The sequence below is a fragment of the Arvicola amphibius genome, chromosome X, assembly GCF_903992535.2.
Source record: "Arvicola amphibius chromosome X, mArvAmp1.2, whole genome shotgun sequence".
Lineage (NCBI taxonomy): Eukaryota > Metazoa > Chordata > Mammalia > Rodentia > Cricetidae > Arvicola > Arvicola amphibius.
In genome coordinates, this window is record NC_052065.1 from 2986745 (window position 1) to 3012502 (window position 25758).

The window sequence follows — 25758 nt, forward strand, 5'->3', positions numbered from 1 at the left end:
CCTTGCATTCCAAGTGTCATTCAGTACCATTCTAAGGACTACACAGATATCAATACCCCAACTCTTCCTAACATCCATCTGTGGAAGAACTATTATTTCTGTTTTACAGATGGAAAATTGTAAAGCTGAACATTTAAAAACAAATTCTCTAAAGCTTGTTGATCTCTGTTCAGCAGATGAGAAAAATCAAAGAGGCTCTGAATCTATACTACATGGCCATGAACCCTGAATTTTCTTTTTTCTTGCAGGAAGGATAGACACAGACTGCTACCCTTAGCTTAAGCCTGTATCCAGAATTGTCCCAGATACTTAGTAGTTTCTTTTTCTCTTAAGAATAAATTTGACTTATAGAAGATCTTGCTGGATGGCCATATTAACCAATGACAGAGTCTTCAGTTGCAACACAAAGTAAAGCTCTCCCATGCCACTAAGGCCATCTTTTCCCAAGAATCAAACATACTCAAGACCCACACACCAGCTCTTTTTTTCTACCTATGGCTTCTCTCTTTTGTGAAGTTTCTGATCCCCGAGTAAATAAAGCAATAATTTTCAGTGTGGTGAATGTACATCTACCAATATTCCATAGCTGATGAGGAGATCATCACCATTAAGCTTCCCTAAACTTGACAAATATTTTTTCTTTCTCCACAGCACCTAAAAACCAAGGAAAACCCAGTTTGACTAATGCGCTAAAAATACTAGATAGCAAAACTAATCTGTGACCCACTTCTTTGTCATCTTTGTCACTAGCTGGGGCTTACAAGTGGTGGCTCATTCAACATTAGAACTCCTGCAATACCATCTCTAAACGATGTTCATTGGGGAAGAAGAATTTAAAAGCCTTTTATTCAAATTCTGCATCTCTGAAAACATAATCTTGACTAAAAGAAATAAACCAAATAGCAGAAATAGGTACATAAGTGTAGGAGGAGGAGTGGGCCGTGTCCAGCCGCCCAGCTAGCTTAACGCCCGAACTAACCACACAGAAATTGTATTAATTAAAACACTCCTGGCCCATTAGCTCTAACCTCTTATTGGCTAACTCTCACATCTTGATCTAACCCATTTCTCATAATCTGTGTAGTACCATGAGGTCGTGGCTTACCGGGAAAGATTCTAACCTACGTCCGTTTCAGGCCAGAGCTTCGTGGCATCTACCTGTCTCCTTTCTCCCGGAATTCAGTTCTCTTTTCCTCACTTATCTAAGTTTGCCCTTCAAAAGGCCAAGGCAGTTTTCTTTATTCAACCAATGAAAGCAATACAAATACAGAAGGACTTCCTATACCACATAAGAGAAAGTATGATTTTTCTTTTGTTTCATTCTACAAGATTGCCAAAAAAAAAAAACCACTCTTGCCCCAATAGCTTCTTATCCTGAAAGTAAATGGAGCCCTAAAACTCAATCAGAAAGTGGTACTGTGGCATCCAGATTCAGAGTAAAAAAATATGTAAGAAAGTATGTGGAAATACCACACAATGAAAATATTACGGTATGTACTTACCTGCCAAGATAATTCAACCTTAGAGAAATTAGTTCTGAAATTACAGAAAATGTCTCTAGGCTACCAAATTAGATGGCATCATATGCACACATAATACATGCCTGTTTTAGTCATAGAAAAGAGGGTCAGATCCTGACCATTCAGAATTGGTATATCCTAACTTTACTTGCTATTCCAATACCCCTCTCCACACACACCCAAAAGAAAGTTTCAAGTGGGGAATGAAGTGGAATTAACGGGCACACTGACAGGAGTATGCACACAAACTTTAAAGGAAAAACTCAAGTAATACTCAGACACAGATATGATAATGGCAAGCTATTTCTGGAACCAACATTCTTTTTTTTCTCATTTTTTTATTAAAGATTTCCATCTCCTCCCCTTCTCCTCCCCCTTCCCTCCCCTCCCTTCCACCCATACCCCCACTCCGCCCCTCTCCAAGACAAAGGGCCATCAGGGTTCCCTTCACTATGTTAAGTCCAAGGTCCTCCCAGCTCCCCCTAAGTCCAGGAAGGAACCAACATTCTTTTGACTGCATCCGTAGAATCTGAAAACTCACCATAACCCAATGCTGTTCATGATGACCCTAAATCATCTGAAACATTTTGGCTACATTCAAGGTTCATAAGCAAAAGAATTAAAAAGGAAGAGAATACATTAGTAAAGATTCCCATCAATTAATTAAAATAACAGAAATGCTACTCTGTCTTCAAAATGGAAAATTTCTTTAAACAGATGACATAATTTCCTTATAACACTTGCCCACATATTTACTGGTTCTTATCCTTAAGAGTGCTTGCAATGCACCACTTAAAAGCTTAAAGCAATGCCATGTAAATTAGGATATTTTTGAGAAAATACAAGAAAGGGTTTAGGAGTTGCTTTCTAGGTCACAAACGAGAAAGGAGTGGGAAAAACATTTACAGATGGAACAAATTATCATTTTAGATACAAAATCCCTGAAGTGGTGATAACATTATCTAAGCTTTGAAATCCAAATCAGATACCTTATCACATGTGAAGAGATGCTATCTCCAAATCTCCCAAATTCAAATCTCTGGACTGCTTTGCTTTTGATTTCTGGAGATTGTAGCATCCAAATCTAAGTTTTCAAAAGACACTTAAAGGTCTCTGGAAAACTGTAATCATCTATAAAATACAATTCCACTGTGTTTCAATACAGTGGAATCCCATGTGGGGTACCTGCTGATTTGCAAGCACCTTTAAGGGTGAGTGATGACAGCTAGATTTTGTGGGTGCAAGACTTGCCTGAACAAATCTTCCTTCACACTTCAAGCTGGACATGAAATACCAAGCAATGTGGTGCATTTTTCTGCCACCAGAACTAGGAAGTTACACACACACACACACACACACACACCCCACACATACACACACACAGAGAGAGAGAGAGAGAGAGAGAGAGAGAGAGAGAGAGAGAGACTTTAACTGAGCTCACAGCAAAGATGTTCCTTATTTCCTCTAGAGATGCAGAACACCATTCAAACACTGTCTAAGTAGAGACAGAACTGAGATTTGTTTTACTTGCCTTTGTGTAGAAATACTTCCCATCCAATAGAAGATAGAATGGACAGTTGGGATGGAGGAAGGGTGGATATGGGAGCAGGAAAGTATATATCTTTTAAAGGAGCCATTTTAGGGTTGGCAAGAGACTTGACTCTAGAGGGGTTCCCAGGTGGCCATGGAGATGCCCCCAGCTAGATCCTTGGGCAGCTGAGGTGAGGGAGCCTGAAATGACCCTATCCTATAGCCATACTAATGAATATCTTGTATATCACCATAGAATCTTCATCTGACGATGGATGGAGATAGAGACAGAGACCCACATTGGAGCACTGGACTGAGCTCCCAAGATCCAAATGAGGAGCAGAAGGAGGGAGAACATGAACAAAGAAGTCGGGATCGTGAGGAGTGCGCCCACCCACTGAGACGGTGGGGCTGATCTAATGGGAGTTCACCAAAACCAGCTGGACTGGGACTGATGGAGCATATGATCAAACCGGTCTCTCTGAACGTGGCTGACAAGGAGGGCTGACTGAGAAGCCAAGGACAATGGCACTGAGTTTTGATCATACTGCATGCACTGGTTTTGTGGGAACCTAGTCTGTTTGGATGCTTACCTTCCTAGACCTGGAGGGAGGGAGGAGGACCTTGGACTTCCCACAGGGCAGGGAACCCTGACTACTCTTTGGTCTGGAGGAGGGGGAGGGGGAGGGGAAAGGGGAAAGGAAATGGGAAGAGGGGAGGAGGTAGAAATTTTTAATTAAAAATAAATAAATAAGTAAATTTTTAGAAAGAAGATAGAAAAGTACCTATATAATCTATATGTACTTCTTCCCTCCCTCCCTTCCTTTTTACTTTGACACTTTCTCAAACATCTATATTTTCTGTACAGAGGTAGGTGTACATACACCACAGTTTCCCTCACAACTATACTGAATTACAAGTTGGAATAAGGCAATGGAAATTACCCTTACAGAAATCCCTACTGTCAAACAGCATCTCTTACTGAGTCATTTGCTCCTCTAACTGTCTAGAAAATGGCCTCTTCCAGTGAACTAAATGGCATCTCAAGTTGCATGAGGAATCTAATGCACCTCCTTCTACCACGCAATCTGTTCTCTTTTCATATGTAACATTAGGCCCATTATCCTTAATTCTACACCCACAAAGGTTGCTTCCTAGGCAACGGCATCCCCAGATAACATTTTGGTCAAACCAAAACTTTATCCGTCTTTTTGAGTCAAATGGGTGGCTAGTATAATCAAATGTATTAAAACTGACTCTCAAAACAGCTATAAATGGAAATTTGTAAAAATAGCTAGAACCTCGGTGCTCAAAAGCTAGGCTTTGTATGTGTGGGTACGTGTTTCAGCAGCTGTCAAACCATAATGAGAAGATCTCTATTAGCCAGTTTTGTCTATTCTCACAATTCAAGCAGCACCTGAAAGGTGTCAATGGTTCCAGAGGAATTCTGCTCTTTAGAAGAAGTGTTAGTTTCAGATCTCTCGGAAACAGATACTAAGTTAAGGATTTGAACATAGTTTATTCAATAAGTGGTCCTGCACAGAGTTCTAAGAGGAGAGGAAGGAAGAAATAAGACAAGATGGGATTAAGAGACGGAGTTAATGCATTCATGAGCTATTTACTTCTGTGAACAACTGGGGTGCAATCCCACCAGATACCCTCTGAAAACAGTGCAGATCACATTAAAATCATCTGGCTGATGGTAACGAAAAATTGTTTATCTTCTGGTTCCTATCTTGAAAGTTGAGGGTCATTCTCATACCTTAAATATCTAACATTTGTGGCCTGACTTGCAAAGAAGTTTGAGAGGGAGAGACAGACAGACAGACAGGCAGACAGACAGACAGACAGACACACAGACAGACAGACAGACATATAGACAGACAGAGATAGAGACAGAGAACCCCCCCCCCCAGCAAAGAAATACAAGAACCTTGCTATTAGTTAGTGGAATCATCTGCAGTGATCTCCAGAGCCTGCACTGCAGTACTGAAGGCAACTAGAAACATAATGAAATTCCCAACCAATTTCAACGCTGATCAATACAATTTGCAAAGAGTTTTCAACAATCAGTCAAAAGAAGATGATTTGAAATGAGGTGAATGGGTGAAAAAGTACAGGCTTTATTCAGAGCCTATACTGAGTACATTGACATTTTTTCACAGCTCCTGAAAAATGTAATCTATTCTCTGAAGGTGACATTTTGACAATGGCATGTGTATACTTTAAGTCTTTGCAGAGCATAAAAAACTGGTATATTGGGAGTGAAAAGAAGCTACCACATCAACAAAAACAAGTCAAAGGAAGGCTGATGTGGGATTCCCTTCTGTACACCATTGGCTAATAAAAAGTCTGCCTTGGGCCTGTCACAGGGCAGAATAGAGTAAGTTGGGAATTCCAAGCATAGATAAAGGAAAAAGAAGGCAGAGTCAGAGAGAAGTCATGTAGCTGCTGCAGGAGATAGACGCCCGGATGCCAGATGGACTCTTACCATTAGGCCACAACCACGTGGTGATACACAGATTAATAGAAATGGGTTGATTTAAGATATAAGAGATAGCTAACAATACTCTTAAGTGATTGGCCAAGCAGTGTTTTAGTTAATACAGTCTGTGTGATTATTTCAGGTCTGGGCAGCCAGGAACAAATGAGCAGTCTCTGCCAACAGAATGATGCCCAATGTGGACAAGCGGTCTCTGCCAACAGAAGGCTCACCTTACCAGACTCCTATTCAATAGAGGCAAAAGCCTCCACTTCACCCCCTTGAAATGATCTCTGACATCTGGTTGCTAAATGGTTGCCAAAAATAACAACAGTCCAGAAGAGAAGTGTTGTACCAAAGGTTGAAAGTAGATTAGTCTAGGGCTTGTAGATCTCCAACTTGAGATGTGACGTCTGACCTAACAAGACTATTGACAAGCAATTAATTCTCCTTATCTACCCTGACATGGTTGGCCTACATAGTGGAGAGACTCTGGAGAACAGAACGATGAGAAAGGAAGACAGTCCTATGGTCAACCCAATATTGCACAGGGTAGAAACCCAGTCACAGGACCCTGGGACTGTTACTGGAAACGATATACTGAGAAAGCTATAAATAACAACCTGACTAAAGCCCAGAATTCTGAGAAAGACCGGTCTTGCTTCCAGCAAGTTTTCTAACCTCTCTGAGCTTCAGTTTCAATATCTATAAAATGAGAATAATACTAGCACCTACCTCAGAATCTTCACAACTTAAATAAAATGATATTTATAATGTTTTCAAGAGCCTGTCTCACATACTAAGCAATAGCTTTGGAAGAGTTGAGGCGTTAGGCCTTACTGAGGTCTGAAGACAGACACAAGAGTGGGCATAGAGAGTGAGATGTTGAAAACCAAGGGCAAGAAGGTAGAATAAATAACCAGGCACATTGTAATCTCTAGAAATTCTGTTCAAGGCTTTCTAATAATGATGTAAACTGTTATATCATGATTACCTGCGTAAGTCTGAATTCGAAGCTCGACTCTGAACTCAATCATGAGCCCATTCCTTTTGAGCTCAACACGTGTCTGGCACTGTTCTAGACACTAAAGTAGAGTATGCAATACACTATGCTGCCAGGGTTTACATTATGGTGAAGGGAATCAGGGAATCAGGCAGAATGATACAGACAAATGTAATGCAGAAAATGGTCAAGGAAAGCTGAGTAAAATTATTAAGCAGAAAAAAGTTAAAAGAGGGTGCAGATGATGTGGGAAGGCTTTGCTAATAGTGATATTTGAACAGAGAGCACATGAACGGAGAAGACTACATGGTTCTACTGAGAGGATCCTGATAGCAGGATCACGGAAGAGTGTTAGGAAGAATGTGGGCGCCAGTGGGACTGGGGGACCAGGAGGTAAGCAAAGAGAGAATGCATATTAGGCAAACCCCAGGGCAAAATGCATTCACCTGTCAAGCTTTGCAAAGGACAAATTCCAGGCTGCAACATGAAGAGGTTTCATCTGCATTTGAGAATGGGACCCAAGCAGAAGGGACATCTTAGAGATTCCTCAGATGACAGACAGTGAGCACAAGATGAGAACCACTGACCTCGCTTTTTAAAGGCCATTTAAGAATTTTCGCTTTTGCTGTGAGATGAGAAGTTAGCAAAGGTTTTGAGCAGAGGAGGGCCATGATTTGTAGCTTCTCAAATTCACTGGCTGCTGTATGCCAAACGGGTTCACTGAGAGAGGGGAGTGACTCAGCAGAACGAGTTAGGAGGCAAAACACTCGCATTGATTTTCTGTAGCCTCAGCACTGAGTGCATTTGCAGCCATAAAATTAATATCCCAAAGACAAGCCCTCTTCCTGAAACCTCCAGATCTATGAACGGTTTCTCATGCAATTCCTTCAGAGAGTTGTGTCATAAAATGCAGGATGTCCTATGAAATTCAAACTAGGGATGGAAATCTCAGCACTCTCAGCATTTCCAGACATACATAAACTAAAAATGGTTTGATTTTATTTCATGTATACTGTCTTTAATTTTTAGTATATTTTAAATGGACCCTGCCTTTGCTTTCTGTATCTGGCAGTTCTGCCTCCAAGGCTTACCCAGAGGAGAGTTTTCATAATTACCAGAAACAGAAATGAAATACTGTTCTTCTGTATCCTCTATTGTCTTCATCTTATGTTCTATTTAAGAAACCCTGTCTCGAAAAACCAAAAAAAAAAAAAAAAAAAAAAAAAAAAAAAGAGCCCAGTGCCTACTCGGCACAATACACACTAATGTGTCTTTTTGTTGTCTCACCCCCTAGAAAGGGGTGAGAAGAGGAATTCTCTTACCATCACTGTGTTACCTACACTACTGTAACAGCATACAGTTCATGCCCAGCAAATATCTGTGGCAGGAAAGAAGGAAGAATCAAGCATGGGAAGGAGAAAGGAACTGAATCAAGACGGCATGGGAAGAAAATAAGAAAAAAAGCTATGACAAGACATGTTTTCTAGAGGAGGAAAAGGAGTTTAGAAAGCTCAATTCTGAGGGGTTTTTCCACCCTCGGGGCATAGGAGTGGAGATTATACTTGGAAAACTGTAGGAGATGGAATTGGGCAGAAATTTTAATGAGCGGGAAGAACTTTTAGAAAGGTCAAAGCAGTAAACGGGAAATGGAAGTAGAGTGGAAAGAAAATGGTCAACAAGCATGATTTGTAAGAAGGCTCACTTGAATGAACTTGTAATTATCTCCAAGGAAGCTCAGGTTCAAGGAATGGCAGACAGTTGGTTTAGGGGCTAGCTTTGAAAGTGCCAAAGGACCTAGCAACCCAGAAAATTGATTCCTAATTCAAAATAACCAAAGATTCAGCCTTTATTAGAAGATAAGAGGATCTTGGGGAGAAGTATTAGATTTATCCCTGAAGAACAAGCTGAAAACTGAATCTCGGTGCAAAGGCTGTAGAGTAAAAATATTGCAGGCAGAGAAAAGATTTTGAGAGTTCGAATCATTGGAAAGGGTGAAGTGAATAAGACCAATCAATCCTCACATCTCTGAGGCAAATCCAGAGTTTGGATCCCACCCCTGCCGTTTAATAACTGTGTAATTCTGGTCAAGTTGCTTTAATATTTCCGTGCCTCACTTCCAACATTTGTAAGAGAGGATAAATAACTGAACTTAGTACAGGAATTCTGTTAAGGTAATTCAAAAAGTTAATGTATATACAGAACTTACACCAGTGCATACTGGATAGTTTGCATCAACTATAAAATTACAGATATGGATTTTTAAATGAAAATGAGCATAAAAGAGGAAGATCAAAATAAAACAAAAATCAAATACATCAGAGCGGTTTCTTCATATGAAACAGACAATAACAGTACCAATGAAAAAGTAGAAGTGAAACAAACATAGAGAAAACAAACAGAAGTCTTCGTAACAACAGAATGACCTTATTAATACCTATTTTTAGAATACTAGGAATTCTATTTTTTAAATCTTTTTATGATTTATTTAACTTTATTTTATGTGCATTGGTGTGAAGGTGTCAGATCCCCTGGAACTGGATTTTCAGACAGTTGTGTGCTGCCATGTGGGTGCTGGGAATTGAACCTGGGTCCTCGGGAAGAGCAGTCAGTGCTCTTAACCGCTGAGCCATCTCTCCAGCCCTTAGCAATTCTATTTTTAAAGATAAAATTTTAAAGACCATTGCTCATAAAACACCAGATAGTCAATAGTCATGATAACTTTTTATTTTGTGTTTGTTTTGACACAAAGTCTCCAGGCTAGCCTACAACTCCTCATAATCTTTTGCATGTATGTTAGTGCTTGTGTTTATATTCATGAGTATAGATGTAGCTACACATATATCATGGTATATGTGTGGTAGTCATAAAACAACCTTAGTTGTCAGTTCTAACCTTCTACCTTGTTTAAGACAGGGTCTCTTCTGCTATTCACTGATAGGTACACCCGGATTGCTGGTTTGTGAGCTTTTAGAGAGTCTCCTGTATTTGGGTTTCATCTTGCCTTATGAGTACTTGGATTACAGATGTGCAGCGTTATGCCTGGCTTTACATGGATTCTGTGGATCTGAACATAGGTTCTCACACAGGCTCAGCAAGTACTTAATCCACTTCTTCATCACCCTGGACCCCTAGCATAGAACTTTTTTTTGGCCTTTTGAGACAAAGTTACTCTATGTAACTTTAGCTGTCCTGGAACTTGCTTTGTAGACCAGGCTGGTCTCGAACTCTCAGAGATCCTCTTACTTTTGGTTCCCAAGTGCTGGCATGCACCACGACTGCCTGGAAGCATAGAACTCTTAATCCTCCTTTCTCATCTTCCTGAGTGCTAGAATTATAAACTTTTACTCTCAAACCTTCTAAGGTATTATAATTACAGATGAGCTACTAGGAAATAATGGTTTTAAGTCTTTGTATTGGCTGTGTGTTATTCCAACAATTCACTAAATATTTCTTGAATAAATGTATAAAATAAAATAAAATAAAATAAACAAATATCAAGGAATAGCCTTTACTGTAAACAGACATTTCCTGTCCTGACAGTTTTTTGCCAAACACTTGGGAGCCACTTCCCAAATTACCACTCAGGTTTATTACTAACTAGCTCCTATGTTTAAGTTAACCCATATTCCTTATTTATGCTCTACCATGTGACAGTACCTTTATTAGCATGGCACCTTCATCACCTGCTTCCTCTGCTGGTGACTCCTCTGACTACACCCTTCTCCTTCCCATCATCCTTAGTTTGGTCACTTCACCTATACTTCCTGCCTGTCTACTGGCCAATAAGCATTTTACTAAACAAAATTGAGTAACAAATCTTTACAGTGTACAAGAGGATTATTCCACAGAATTTCTCCTTTTTGTATAATTAAAAAGGAAGGTTTTAACTTTGACATAGTAAGTAACATATATACAACAGAAACAGTTTTTTATTAAAGCAATTTGAGTGACAAATCTTTACAGTATAAAAAATGATTATTCCACAGCACTTAAAGTTTACCATTTATTAAATCTAATTAATTTTAAATGAGGCGTGTGTGTGTGTGTGTGTGTGTGTGTGTGTGTGTGTCTAGCTTGGGTATGTGCACATGAGCACAGGTGCTCATAGAGACCAAAAGTGCACATCAGATCCTGTAGTAAGGGGCTTCAGGCAGGCCTGCTTTTCATCCTGCCTGGATCCTACATGGCTAGCTTTACACCCGAAATAACAACACACAAATTGTATTCTTTTAAACACTGCTTGGCCCACTAGCTCTAGCCTCTTACTGGCTCTCACATCTTGACTAACCCATATCTAATAATCTGTATGCTACCATGAGGTCATGGCTTACCGGGAAGATTCTAGCCTATGTCCATCTTGGGTCGGAGCTTCATTGCATCTGACTCACTTCCCTTCTTCCCAGCATTCTGTTCTGTCTATTCCACCCACCTATGTTCTAACCTATCAGGGCAAGCAGTTTTCTTTATTAATTAACCAATGAAATCAACAGATTGATAGACGACACACCTACAAGATCCCCTGGAGCTGGAGTTACAGGTGGTTGAGAGCCATCAGATCTAGATGCTGGGGACAGATCTAGTGTGGTAGTCTGAAAGAAAATGGCCAGAAAAAGGGAGTGGCACTATTAGGTGTGGCCTTTGTTGGAATAGGTGTGGTCTTGTTGGAGAAAGTGTGTCCCTGTGGAGACAAGCTTTGAGGTGTCACATATGCTCAAGCCATACCCAGTGAGTCAGACCACTTTCTGTTCCCTACAAGTCAAGACACAGAATGCTCAGGAACTTCTCTGGCACCATCTGCCTGTATACGACCATGTCACTCCATGATCATAATGGGCTGAACCTCTGAAAATGTAAGCCGCCCCAGTTAAATATTTTACTTCATAAGAGTTACCATGTTCATGGTGTCTCTTCACAACAACAAAAACCCTAGGACATCTAGGGTCATCTGCAAAAGCAGTACATGCTTAACGCTGGATGCCCATCTTAAATTCTATTCATGCAGCAATAGACTAAGAATATGAGCTTGTTGCTAAGAAGCAGATAAATGATCAGAACTTAAGGTTTTAAGGACCCAGTGAAAAGGTGCAGAGATCTGAGTCTTCTACTTAACAGGTTTTTCTCCCACACCATTTACTGAATTCTAATGCTGCACAGGGCAAGAAGCAAAAAAGAACTATGTATAGCAGAGGGATAAATTTGACTAGATTTCCATGGTGAGCCGTTTACAAGTTTAAAATGGATCAGAGTAAAGGAGCTCCACAAAATATCCCAGATTCTCAGCCGGAACCCTTAGAGAACAGTGATTAGACGCATTTAAGAAAACAATCTGTAGGTAGATACTTAAGAAAACATAACCCATAACCTAAACTTGAGTGCATTTGCCCAGTTAAATTGGTAGTCATTGTCCTTTATCTACCTCAAGATTAAAAGAAGAAATCTCTGATGAAAAATGGAATTACCTGGACCCTCTGAAACTTTTCATATACAGTATCTGAAATCAAATATTACCAGACATAAAAAACCCCAAAAAGTCCCCATTTGTGTGTGTTTCCAGTTTTTGTTGTTTGGTTGATTTTTGCTTGCTTCTTTTTTAAATATAGAGAATAATAAATGTAATAAATAAAAAGCAACAAGCCATACAGTCGAGAAGTGTAGTATACTCCAAGAAGACAAAAGGGAAAGAAAGCCAAAGCTGCATGTAATAGTGAAACTTTTGAAATCAAAGACGAAAGGAAAACCTTTAAACTCATACATTGAAAACCGCATGAAGGTCATATATTAAGACCTATAGTTAACTTCTCTAAGAAAGTGATAGAAGCTAGAAGGTAATGCAATAACACTTCTAAGTGCCTAAAGAAAAGAACTGACAACTTCAAAGGCAACACAAAGTAAAATATTCATAAAAATGTAGGTGAAATAAATATGTCTGCTGTCAAAAATTGAAAAAAATTCATAACCAGCATGCATGTCATTCAAAAAACACTATAAAAAGTTATCTTAGAAGAGGAAAATAGTTTCAGAGAGAAATGTAGAAATACAGGACAGAATTTTTTAAAGGTTATCTCTAAATGAGTTCTGAAGATATATATATATATATATATATACATATATTGCTATATAATTGAGTTTAAAATATATGTATAATTAGATTACATAATAATATCCCAAAAGAAAAAAGGAAGAAAATAAAAGTAAAAATAAAATAAAATAAAAGCTCATCTATGATCCTGGTATTGTCAGAAAAGTAGACAAAATAAGTCATGTGTTGAAATAATTAATCAAGGAAATATACTGTGGATACTACGGTAACATAATCATTAAATAAATAATAAAAATATGTGCAACTAGCTAGCTAATTGAGAGAAAAAAATTCCATAATAAAAAATTTAAAATGTTTCCCAAAAGAATGTAAAAAAGAGAGGGGGAAACCCTATAAAAATCAGGGAGATAGTTCTAAATATACTATATAGTAATATAGAAAGAATATAACCTCAAGTATATCATAATTAATAATAAGTGTCATTTTTTGTGAGCTGGCAGCTGAAAGAAAAATCTATCTAAATATTGTTGTGAGTTTGAGGGCAGCATAGATAGAATAGTGAGACCCTATTTCAAAATCTCAGAAAAATGTTTTTTGCCATCTTTTCCTAGTTATTCTTATAGGAAGAGTCTATCAAAATTACCTAATAATTTGCTGTTAGGAGAAGTCTACTTATCTTATTTTGAGTTATAATTGACTCGCTTGGTTTACATATCTTTTCAGTTTCTCTATTGTTTTTTCATGTGTGGTCTGATAATTAGACATGTTCACATATATGTATTTGTTCTGTGGCTTGCTTTATGATTACAATTTTCATGCACTGTTTCTAAATGTACTATTTCATCAGAAAGAAACTATTAATCTCTTAAGAAATGATTTAATTAGTTTACTTTCTTACCTCATTCCACCATTTGTTTTAAGCTGATTATATTTTATTTCTTACTGTTTATAATAGCATGACTAATTGAAGTTCTATTTAATTTGTTGGTTGAAAAACACTTGATGTACAGCCTTAAAAAGATGAAGTATGTGCAGTCAATATATGCAGTAAGTAAAACCAATGAATTGGGAAATTTTTCAGTAAAATATTACATATAAAAGTTTAATTTTCTACTATACAATAGGTCGATTAAGTATAATCTGCTGGGATTAAAGGTGTATGCTACCACACCTTGAACTCACAGAGATCTGTCTGTCTCTGCCTCCCAGGCATTGGGATTAAAGGTGTGTCCTGCCACACCTTGAAGTCACAGAGGTCAATCTATCTGTGCCTCCCAAGTGTTGGGATTAAAGGTGTGTACCACCACAACAAACTTCTCTCTTTCTTTTTTCTTTGTTTGTTTGTTTTTTAAGAACTTTAACCTTTAGCCTGCATATAATTTTAACACATTGTAAACCATTTAGAGGTTTTCTTTGTCTTTGAATCTTTCTTTACTGTATATTTCTCTTTTTCTGACCACACGAGTCTTTAATTTACCAAGCAATATAAGCAGGATTAAAGCCATGGCTTTGACAGCTAGATCCAGCCCATTCCTTAGCTTCTAAGATTCCAGCCTTGTGGCTGAGGGTACCGGCTGTAGCCGTGTTATCACCACAACTTTGTGGCCGTTCAAGGTCCCTGCCAGCAAGCAAGCTGCAACAGTGTTAAGCAACAATAATCAGAAGCTCCATAGTCAGGACCACCTGCTTGAAAGAGTCAGAGTTTGCCCTGGCAGGACGGACCAGAACAACGGAATTTTAAACCAGTGCAGCTTTTTTCCTGCTATGGCTGAAAACCGAAAAGCATGCATTCAGCTTTTCATCAACACCGTTTAAGTGTTTCATGGCAGAACCTCTTAAAAAAGCTGCAGAGCTTTGCAGCTAAAGCTGAGTCAGGAAGCCCCTCTTAGATGAGAGCGCTTCCTTGCCTCTTGCGAGCAGAGCCAGACCCGAGAAATAGCTGCTACCAAGAAAACATGATTCTTTCCCAAGCTTTCTCAAGCTTTCTGTGGATCCAGTTATCCACGTTGGGCGCCATTCTGTAGTGATGAGGTGGCTGGCCTGCTTTTCATCCTGCCTGGCTCCTGGCTGCCTGCTAGCTTATGCCCCAAAATAATTATACGGAAACTGTATTCTTTTAAATACTGCCTGTATTCTTTTAAATACAGCCTCTTACCCACATCTTGATTAACACATATCTAATAATCTGTGTAATACCAGGAGTGATGTCTTACCAGGAAAGATTCAGCACATCTGACCTGGTGGTTGGCTTCATCGCATCTGGCTTCTCTCTGATGAGAGGCACGGCAGTCTGACTAACTTAGGAGAGACATGGCATCTGACTGAGCCATCTATCTCACTTCCTTCTTCCTGTTCTGTCTACTCCACCCACCTAAGGGCTGGCCAAGGCAGTTTCTTTATTAAAACAGAAGACCCTCCCACATCACCAAAATCCATACCCATGTAAAATATTTGAGACTAGTTGTTCAAAAGTAGACTCAACCATTCACCCTTTTATCCCATCATTTCTATCACTTTGTCCTTTTAGAAAGAGATCCTTAAATCTAATCTTCTTTGTTTTGCTTTCTTCCTGTGTAGGCCCATATTCTGTATGGCACAAAAGCCATAGGCCCAATTTGAGGTGGTCACGTAGCTCTGTAGACAAGCTGTCTCTGCCTAACAATAACCAAGATGTGCTGCTCCTTTCTCTTTTGTTATAAATGTAGATCGCCTGAGGAGAGGTGTTGGCTAAAGCTGGTTAGGATGTTTGGAGCTTCTTCTTTTGTAATTTGGAGGATATCTTATAGAGATGCTAATTCAGGCCTATGTGACAGCTAGCATACAGGTAGATGCAAACATGACAAAAGGCCATTCACCTGGTTACCTAGGAGACAGCCTAATGTATTTTCCACTCAATTGATGTGATGGTATATAAGTTGTTTGAAAAATAAACACAGGAGAGTGTCAAAAAAAAGACCCTGAGATGCCCTTCAATGATGACCATGTAAGTTGTGTCTGAATATTCCTTGCGTCTCCGTACCAGTCCAGTTAGGGAAGATAATTTTATATGTTTGAACAACACGAGCTTCAACATTCCTGACCATGACCAATAGTAACTTGTAATCAAACCCTCTAAACTATGACAAACATCCATAAACCCACCAAATGACCAAAACCATCTACCCCACCTCTTTGGAATGTGGGTGCTGTGTTATATATACTCTCTCCTTTTGTCTGGGGACACTGGCATCTTTAGGGTACCCTGAGAAAATTGGGATAGTAGTCAAGTGCTAGGAGAGCTAGCTGTATCATTTGTTGTCCACTCTCTGTGTAATTGGGAAAGTGGGAGGCTTATCTGAAGTCCTTGCTATAGTAGTCTACGGAGATGGACCATCTCAGTCAGTAGCCTTGAAGTTGTTCTGGAACAGAGACACTCTGAGAGACTGGATTACCTGGGCCACCCATTTTCATTGGTGTCTGGTTCCCTTTCTCTGAAATATACAAACTTTTATACATATTTGCATTAGCACAAGTATGGAACATGCAGTGTGTACAAGTAAGTTAAAGATAATGTTTTGTTCTATTTTTGAGCAGGTAAATGGCATCTGTCAACTTTATAAGTCCATTTGGACTGCATAACCAACTGTAATATACATCTTTATCCATGCCATATAAAGCTATAACACATAATAATAAGTCATGAGGGCTCCGTAGCCAACAAGATTTATCATGTCTCATCTCATCTCTGAGCTGTTCCAATGCAGAGGGATCAGTTTACAAATCATCTTCCCTGTAGTCTTTCTGGATTCCTCCCCTCATGTCTGTAGCCAAGATACTCAAGAAGTCTTCCCCAGACAAATCTGATTCTGTTAACCTGAAACAAAGCATAATCTCTTCCCCAACACATTTTTTACTTCCATTTTTAAGGTTAAGGCATTCCTAAACTATATAGGTTAGTTTAATTCAGCAGTCCCTTTCACAACCCAATGTTTCTCAGCAGCTATTGTTGCACATTAGTATTCAAAAAGTTCAAAATTAACAAAGCACCATATAAGGTCCAAACTCCCTGTGTTATATTTCTCATCCTTACATGGCTTTTTTTTATATTATTATTACTTTACTTCGCTCTTCAAAGACTTTATTATTTTTTAAACTATTTTATGACTGTTTATCCTCTTTTTCTTTTTTTTCTTAAACACACCATAACCTGTTTGAAGGATTTTTCTATCTGAACCTACTTTACTGCATATCTGCAACCTTTTCTATCTGCATGAGCAAAACCTTAAACTGCCATGTGTAGATGGAGCGGTGGGGCTGCGTCCCACCACCTGGTTAGCTTTACACCCGAAATAATTACATAGAAACTGTATCATTTAAATACCGCTTGTCCCATTAGTTTAGCCTCTTATTGGCTAATTCTCATATCTTGACTAACCCATATTTAGTAATCTGTGTAGCACCACGAGGTGGTGGCTTACCAGGAGAGATCTTAACCTGCATCGACTCAGAGAGGAGAGGCGTGGCGACTGTTTGAGGCATCTACCTCACTTCCCTTCTTCCCAGCATTCTGTTCTGTCTTTCCTGTCTACCTATGTTCTGACCTATCAGGCCAAGCAGTTTTTCTTTATTAATTAACCAATAAGAGTAACACATAGACAGATGACCCTCCTCCATCATTTTCCCTTTTTCTGTTTAAACAAAAAAGAAAGGCTTTCACTTTAACATAGTAAAATTACATATAACAAAACAGTTATCAAGCAAGAATTACAGTTACAATATTTATATCTATTTTATCTTTTATCATAACTACGGAAAACTATAACTATTTATTCTTCAACTCCATCAAAGACTCCAGAAGAATATAATATTACCTAAGTAAACAAGAAATAATCAACTTCCAAACTCTAGAAATGACAGAGACATCTCACTGTCTGGACAGTCATCTAAAGTTCTCCTGAACCATTGGGGCATCCATCTTCGGCCTTCAGGCCCATAGTATCCAGCAGACATTTCCATGAAGCAGGAAATTCCAAAGACAGTTCAGTCACTTTCTGCTGTGTCCTGCAGAATGTCTCGCAGACTCTTTCATGAATCAAGAACCCTGAAAGACCATCTCACCTTTAGGCAAGTTCAGCAGTCCTCTCTCTAAGAGTTTTCTGTGTCCAGTTTATGCAACAGTCCAGGCAAGAGCAGTTTCTTGCCCAAATGGCTATCAAACTCCATAAGGAGCCTCTTTGATGCCCATCTTTCTCTTGAAGTAGCTGGTGCTGCCAGGAGCAGACATGTCTCATTGTCATCAAAACCCTAAGTTTAAACATTAAATGCCATATTCTGCAGTCTTTGAAAGATATGAAGAATGCCTATCTAACAGAAATATATCTCTATATATCTAGAAATCTAACTAACATGTCTACAAGCTTGACTATTATTGATGATTATCCATTAACATCCCATATTCCTAATTATACATTGCATTTTAAATGAACTACATAATCACAATACCTTAATCAATATCAAAATACATATACATATAACAAAATTGACCTTAAAATCTATACCAATGCAAATTATTCATCTCTATATCAGTCATGCAGCTTAGCTCATGGTGCATTGTCAGTTCAAGCCCGCAGTCAATGGCCTGGAAATGCATTGCTGCACCATGACCCATATGAGATGCTGAAAATTAGGAAGCCACATTTGGCTCTGATTTTGTTTGCTTAAACCTTTTTTTAAAGCTTTTTCAGGTTTTATGTTGAAATATGTGCTCCCACATTAATTGTCAGTTGTAGACAGATTTTTGTTTGGGTCACCAGCTCACAAAAAAATGACTCAGAGACTTATTATTAATTATGAAAGCTTGGCCTATAGCCTATATTTGTCCCACTAGTTATTATAACTCAAATTAACCCATATCTTTTAGTCTACATTCTTTTCTGTGACTCGGTTACCTTTACTCTGTATTGCCCATCCTCTTTCCTCTGCTTCTCCTCACATCTTCACCCTTCTTCTTCTGAGCATCCTCTGTGCCTGGAAATCCTGCCTAGTTATTGGCCATTCCAGTTTTTTTTTATTAAACCAATCAGAGTGACACATCTTCACAGTGTACAAAAAGATTATTCCACAGCAGCAATCCTGTCTCAAGCTTCCAGAGAGCTAAAATCATAGGAGGATGTCACCATGCTTGGCTTCGCAGAATAATTTTTAGTCTATTTAAAGGGTTCATAATATGGGCAATGTGAAATATTCCTACACACTGTGTGACTATATGTCACTCTGATTGATTTATTAAAGAAGCTATCTAGTCAATAGCAGAACAGGTTAAGGTTAGGTGGGAGAGTCAAACTTAGAATGCTGGGAGGAAGAAAAGCAAAGTCGGAAATAGTGAGCAGATGCAGACAGAGAGAAGCAAGATGGGCACATCATACAGAGAAAAGGTACCAAACCACGTGGCAAGGCATAGATAAGAAATATGCGTTAATCTAAAATATAAGAGTATATTTTAATAAGTCTGAGCTATTGGCTAAGCATTTGGAATTAATATTAAGCCTCTTGCGGTTACATGGAAGCAGTTTGCAGGACAGAAACTTCCACCAACATGACAAGATAAAGATGTATTAGCCATGCAAAATTCAGATGAGAATGGATGTCCTCAGAAATGAATCCTATGTTTAGAGTCTATATTTCAAGGTATGACTGATGGTCCTGAGGGGAGCAGCTGAGAAGCTAAGTAGTAATTCATTAAACCTAGTAAAGGTTAATTAACAGATGGTGACATAGAGAACTACCATGCAATGCAGGGTAGGGTTAAAGGAACATCAGTTAGCTTTCCTCACTCTGATGTGGATGCTATTATTAGCATGAGTGAGAGCACATGGGCTTTTGCATGGACTGTAGGTCATCTTCTAATCCATTCAACCTCTGATATTGAACAGACATAATTCAGACTGTCGGTGACTCTCAGAATCTGGAAGACACAAGGGAGAATACTCCAGGGGCAAATAGCATTATCTTGGTTCTAATATGACTTCTACCAACATTTCTTCAAATATGTTGTCTAATATACAGGTAGAAGTGGGGCAGGCCAGAGGCAAAAAGAACATGAATTAAGATGATCAGAAATACACAAGAGAAAGAGAATAACAAGAAAAGATACTAGAGTTATCAAATAAAGAGTTTGAAATAAAAATGTATGCTACATTTGGAGAATTGTTTAGAGACAAGTGTAAGTTATATAAAAGAATCAAAGTTATTCTCTATGCATCAAAAGTCTTATGTGTCAAGTTCAAAATTAAGTGGATAATCTCATAGCATTGGAATATAAAAATATCAATTCACTTATTTAATAGTAATATTTTGAAATATTTTTTCTGTGCAAGCTACAATTAGAATGGAAGGGAGATAGAAAAATAAGTTAGACATTGGTACTCTGCTATCAAGGAGTACATGGATTATAGCCACATTCATCACACAAATTATTTTAGTCAAAGAAGCTCTAACTGGAAATGCCTCAAGATTTTCTCTATGTTGTCTTCTAAATGGTGAAAAAGGAGTAAGTTGTGATGCTAAAATTATATGTTCCTAAATCAGGTCTCGAAGAGAGTTGCTAAAGATGGATGGATAGGAAAGAGACCATCATTACTATAGCTGAGACACAAGACAGTGCTATTTTCTTCCAGGGAAGATTCTCATGTGTGTGGTGAGGATGAGAGGTGGTCACCTTAATCCTGAATGCCAAGAGAAGAGTGACAATCACTCATACCCCAGAGCACAATGGCTTCAGCGTAAGTACTGCGATCACTCAGTACTTCAGCTCAGCACCATCCTTCAGCCCACATAAAAGGCATTAGAAACATAGTCCCAACTATAATTTGAAGCTGTATTGATTGGGGGCTGTGAAAGCAATATATTTCTTTTTTCAATTTCTTTAAAACAGGAAACTGCTGGGAAAATGCTCAAATAAAATAACCTAGTCTCGATACTGAAAGGATGGGTGATATCAAGCATAAGTTACTTAACATCCAACATAAATATCCCTCCTAGCATTTGGAGCTTAGGAATGAACAGTTATTTCTCAGAATTATGAACTTCTCTTAGACACATTCATGAGCAAAGAGGCTGAGGCAAACCTGTCCTTCATATCCTCGTTATTCATCCCAAATATACTACTGGCATGTTCTTTAGAAAGGAGCAGGGGTTGGGGAGTAGGGATGTGACTCAGAGGCATGGCACTTTCCTAGCATGCATGAAAACTTGCATTAAATTTACAGTATTATATAGAAAGTAAAGGGGGGGAAGTACCTAGAAAGAGTGAGCCTGAGCCCACAGTCTCTTCTCGGGCCAGGGTGAGCATGCATGTCTCATTCATCTTCAGTTACCGGCCTATAGTCAGACACTGAAGGATTTGGGAAATTACCACCAGAGAACTAGTCCCCAGTTTCCTATGGCATGTCTGTGCTCACCAAGCACAACCAAGATGTATACACACAGAGATAACACCTAGACAAGACCTCAGTACCTTATGACAAGTCCACTTCAGCCAGCGACACTAGGTGATACTAGCTGGAATCAAAGTCTGTATACTAGACTAATTTCAGAACTCCATGACATGACATAGCTAGGTATAGGGATGCTAGTATATGTCCAGTTTTAGGTTTTTACCAGCCTAGAATTAAACTCTAAGGTGAAGTCCTAGGCTTGTGATTCAATCCTACCCCCATTCAGCAGGAACTGTTGTACTGTGCTATACTGTCCGATATTATAGTAGTGTTGGTAAAGGCAGAAACCTTGTCCATGTAGACTGATATTAAACTAGATTTATCTCTTAATCTCACAACCACAACATCAGGGGCACATTGAAGCCTATGCCACAGTTGTCAGTGAGGCAGCTGATTTTGAGTCTGTTGTATTGGAGTACAGGTTTTTGCCTGGTACAGCAGTTGACCTAGAACTCTGGTTGTGAATCTCAGCTCCTGTGCTGCAAGCAATAACTGTAGTGCCCTGGATTGGGAAACGTGGTGGAGCAAGCCAGGCTACCAAAGCTCATGATAAGCTGGGTTGCACCTCATTCTTCCAGCTACAGGAGCCTGTATTGTATATCAGGAGGGGTGGGAGTTTTCCAGGCTCGCTTCAAGGATAGAAGATATGATACAGAATGAAACCTGAGTCCACCCTTACCCTACAGTGCACAAGGTTCGGCCTAATTCTAGGGCTGGTCAGGAAATCTCTGAGGCCTTGGCTTGTATCTGTGGTTTTCAAATTATACTGGATGCTTGTTCTTGCCATAATGGGCCTTAATGTGGGATTCCCCTCTATATGCTGTGAATATGTTTTATGTCATTGGTTAATAAAGAAGTTACTTTCAGCCAGCGGCTTGACAGAATAAAGCCAGGTGGAAATCCGAACAGAGATGTAGAGAGAAAGAAAGAAAGGTAGAGTCAGGGAGATGCCATGTAGCTGCTGAAGGTGACAGATGCACCAGAACCTTGCCGGTAAGCCAGAAGCCTCACGGTAAATATAAAATAGTAGGAATGAGTTAATTTAAGATGTAAGAGTTAGTTAATAAGAAGCCTAAGCTATTGGCCAAGCAGTGCTGTAATTAATATAGTTTCTGTGTGATTATTTCAGGTCTGGGCAGCCAGAAAATAAGCAAGCAGCCTCCATCTACAGGGCCTAGCACTGGGATTTGAGGCAAAGCCTTGTGTAAGATTTCCTTTAGTCCTCTAGGCAGTAAGAATCATGCACCTTCTTCTCTATCACTTAGCTTGGAGAAGAGAGATGGTAGAGGCAGTTTCTCATTCTCACCAGGCTTAAGGAATTCCAGATTCTTAGTCTACTCATGGGCATTGGCCTAGCAGGGGGGATATCTGGCTTTTCTCAGCATTTGATTTTATGCTGTCAGGACAGTCCTGGGTTTCTAAGGCCTGGATTTAGTCCTCCCTCTCTTCCTCAATAGAAAGGTCTCTCTCTCTGCCTTGGGCTGCTTGGAGTTAAGGAAGGAGTGATGCAGACAATATTTTTATCCCTGCCTTCTTCTATGACATCTTTTTGTTTTGTTTAGTCAAGTGAAAACAAGGATTGAACTCAAGGTAACATCCCTTAGACTTTTGGTTGGTTGATGTATTGATATTACAAATACATAATACTACCAAATTGAATCCACAATGCCAAAGGCTACTAAACTTCTGCAAGTAATATTAATCTGGCTTATCAAGCTTGTGTCTAATCACATATGGAAAATAAAGCCAAAACTGAGTCACAAGAAGGAGGAGGAAGAGAAATAGAAGGAGGAGTGAGAGGAGGGAAAGAAAGAGAAGTAGTAGAAGAAAGAGAAGGGGAGGAGGAGGAGCAGAAGAAGAGAAGGAGGATGATGTGATAATTGGGAAAAGGGATTGGTGGGAGTAAAAGTCAGACAAAAAAGTTTGAGTATGATGAAAATAGATTATACATATATACAAAATATCTTATTAAGTATTTTTTATAATGAATATATGCTTTTAAACATTTTAAAAGTTATTCCCGGGATCAGAACAAATACTGTATTGTCTTAATATCATATATATGGTCAAGAACTGGGGATCTTATGCCAACTTTGCCAAGTCTTCTTTCAAAATTATCTTACCGCAATTAAAATTGCAATACTTACTCTCTTCAACATGCTTAAACTAAAAGGAAATTTCGTTCAGGCTATTTTCAATGGAAAATGTGCTATTTACCCAGTCTTTCTATTTTGATGTGAAAAAATGACAAGAAATGTCAGATGCTTGTACCTAATAAAGGTTGCCCTCCTTTAAAATATCTGAAGAAGTCTTTCATTTCAATTTTAAAAGACTCTTAAAATTCAATATTGAATTTATAGTACAGAGAAATTCAACTTGATTAATATTTAAGAATATTATATAAGTAGTTCTATAAATAAAGAACATACATAGCCACAGAGAGATTCAGAAGGGTTCTAGTAAACAGATAAAACCATTACTAAAGGATAAGTTAGAGAGTGTTCAGGTTGCAATTCACTCTGCCTCATCATGTTACTATCCGTGAATGCATTTCTATATTGACCAATGCTGATCCCAAATGACCCTGCTGAGATGGGCTCTCCCTCCTATCAAAGGTGACATAGTTTGCATTTGAAAACTATTATAAGCTCCCATGTGGTCATTTCTTAATATTCAATATTTAAAATTCACAGACTTCATAAAATATTCCTATTGCTATTTTCATCCCCGCTTGTTACTATACAGATTTGTATGAATAAAGGGCATGAATGGGATAACTTCAGCAATATGAAAGGATTAAAAAGCACTGTAATATCTTGTGCTAAGTCCCTTAATGGCAAGATGGGGCTGCAGAAGTTCTGTAGATCTTTTGATCTTCAGGCATGAAAAGAAGTAGTTGTGTAATGACTGTTGTGCAAGAGTCTCCCCATCACTCCGACTTACCTATTTGAATGTTCCCCGTTTCTCACACTCACAGAGATCCCCCCAAAGGCAACAGTTGAGGATGACCTATAAGATATGGCTTATGAAATGTTCTAGTCTTGGATTTCCTTAAGAACACATCATGGGTGAAGACTGGAGTGTATCCATCAGTCAGCAGGACCACAAATTCATACTATAGCTTCCTCAGCCAAATGAAAGCACAACTGCTATTTCGTGGACTTTAAAAACTAAAGAGAGCAGTTTGTGTTATCCAGGCAGGTCTGATGTATACAATCCTGAAGTGGAGAGGAGGGGAACAGGACAATCGGAACCTAAGAGAGGCATCATAAGAATAGCTCAACCAGCTCTTGCTAGCTTGAAAGTTTGAGGAAGAATCCCAGAACAAAGAATGATAGTCACTTCTAAACACTGTAAAAAGTACAGAAACACTTTCTTCCTTGGAACCTCTAGAATCAACTCGGACTTGTATTCTTATTTTTGTATTGCTTTTCTGTTTCCTTTCAATTTAATGGCAATACCTTAATTTTGCCCAGTGACTTCTAACCTTTAAACCTGTAAGAAAATTCATGTTATTATTTAAAGCTCCTAATTTGTAGCCATTGCTTCCTTAGCAAATTAATGGTATTATTGAAATACTTTGGAGTATTTCATGATTTACTTTATGCTGACAGTGTATTTATGCAAAGTTGGCATGGAGAACATGTTCACACAGTATTCATGCCTCTTCTTCCATATCATAACCCAGGCATACCATCAAGGCTAGCCAGTCTCTCCTATCCCAAGATGCCCCAAGATGCAAATGCCTGGGACCCATTAACAGAACATTGGATCTGGGAAAGATCAAGAATAGAATTTCTAAGAAAAAATTCTCTGAAGATACTGATGCTGCTGGTTAGGGGGTACCACATCTGCATCCTCCTGGTGGAGCAGAAGAGAAAGGCAGATAACAAATGCAATATTTTGTACAAATATACTGTAACTCTTAAGTACAAAATATATCCAGCATAACATATTAAATGAAGAATGCAAGCCATTAGTATAGAGATATAAAAATAACATGTTGGTTGGGAAAAAGGTTTGGAAAAAGAAGTTTAAACAGGAAGGGGATAGATAAGTCAAAAGATATGTCTGGCAGAGGGCTACTTGTTGACAGGGAAAAATATACACCTGAAAGAAAGAGTAATTGGCTGTTTCCACATAATGGCTTTTATGCAGAGTATGTGCTTAAGCACCCATTCCATGTGCTTTATTATGTTCCTTTAAGCTTCATGGTCTGGATTTCAATATAACATTTTAGTAGATTCTTGATGCAGAAGTCAGGTGAAAGATGGGCTTCCTTTGATCTTACAACATCATGAAATTTATTGTCTGCATCTCTCCTTTATCGATATCTATTGTATATTGTTATTAAAATATGAATCATGTTTATAAGTCAAGAATGTATGTTTCTTAGGCCAGAATGATGGCTCAGATATTAAAAGCAAAGGCTGTTTTTCTAAGTCTTGGGTTCAATTTCCATACTAAATAGAAGTTCAAAAGCATCTATTACTCCAACTTTATGAAAGCTGATGCTTTCTTTTGGCTTTCGTGGACAGCAGAAAACAATGGTTATCAACATACACATAGGCAAAAGGCTCATATACATATAAATAAAATAACCTTAAATAAAGAAAATATGCTTTCTTGATAGCAAATTGAAGGCAAGTTATCATCATTGAGAATAGACAAGGACTTTCTAATCATCTTGAAAGCAGTATTAAAGTATA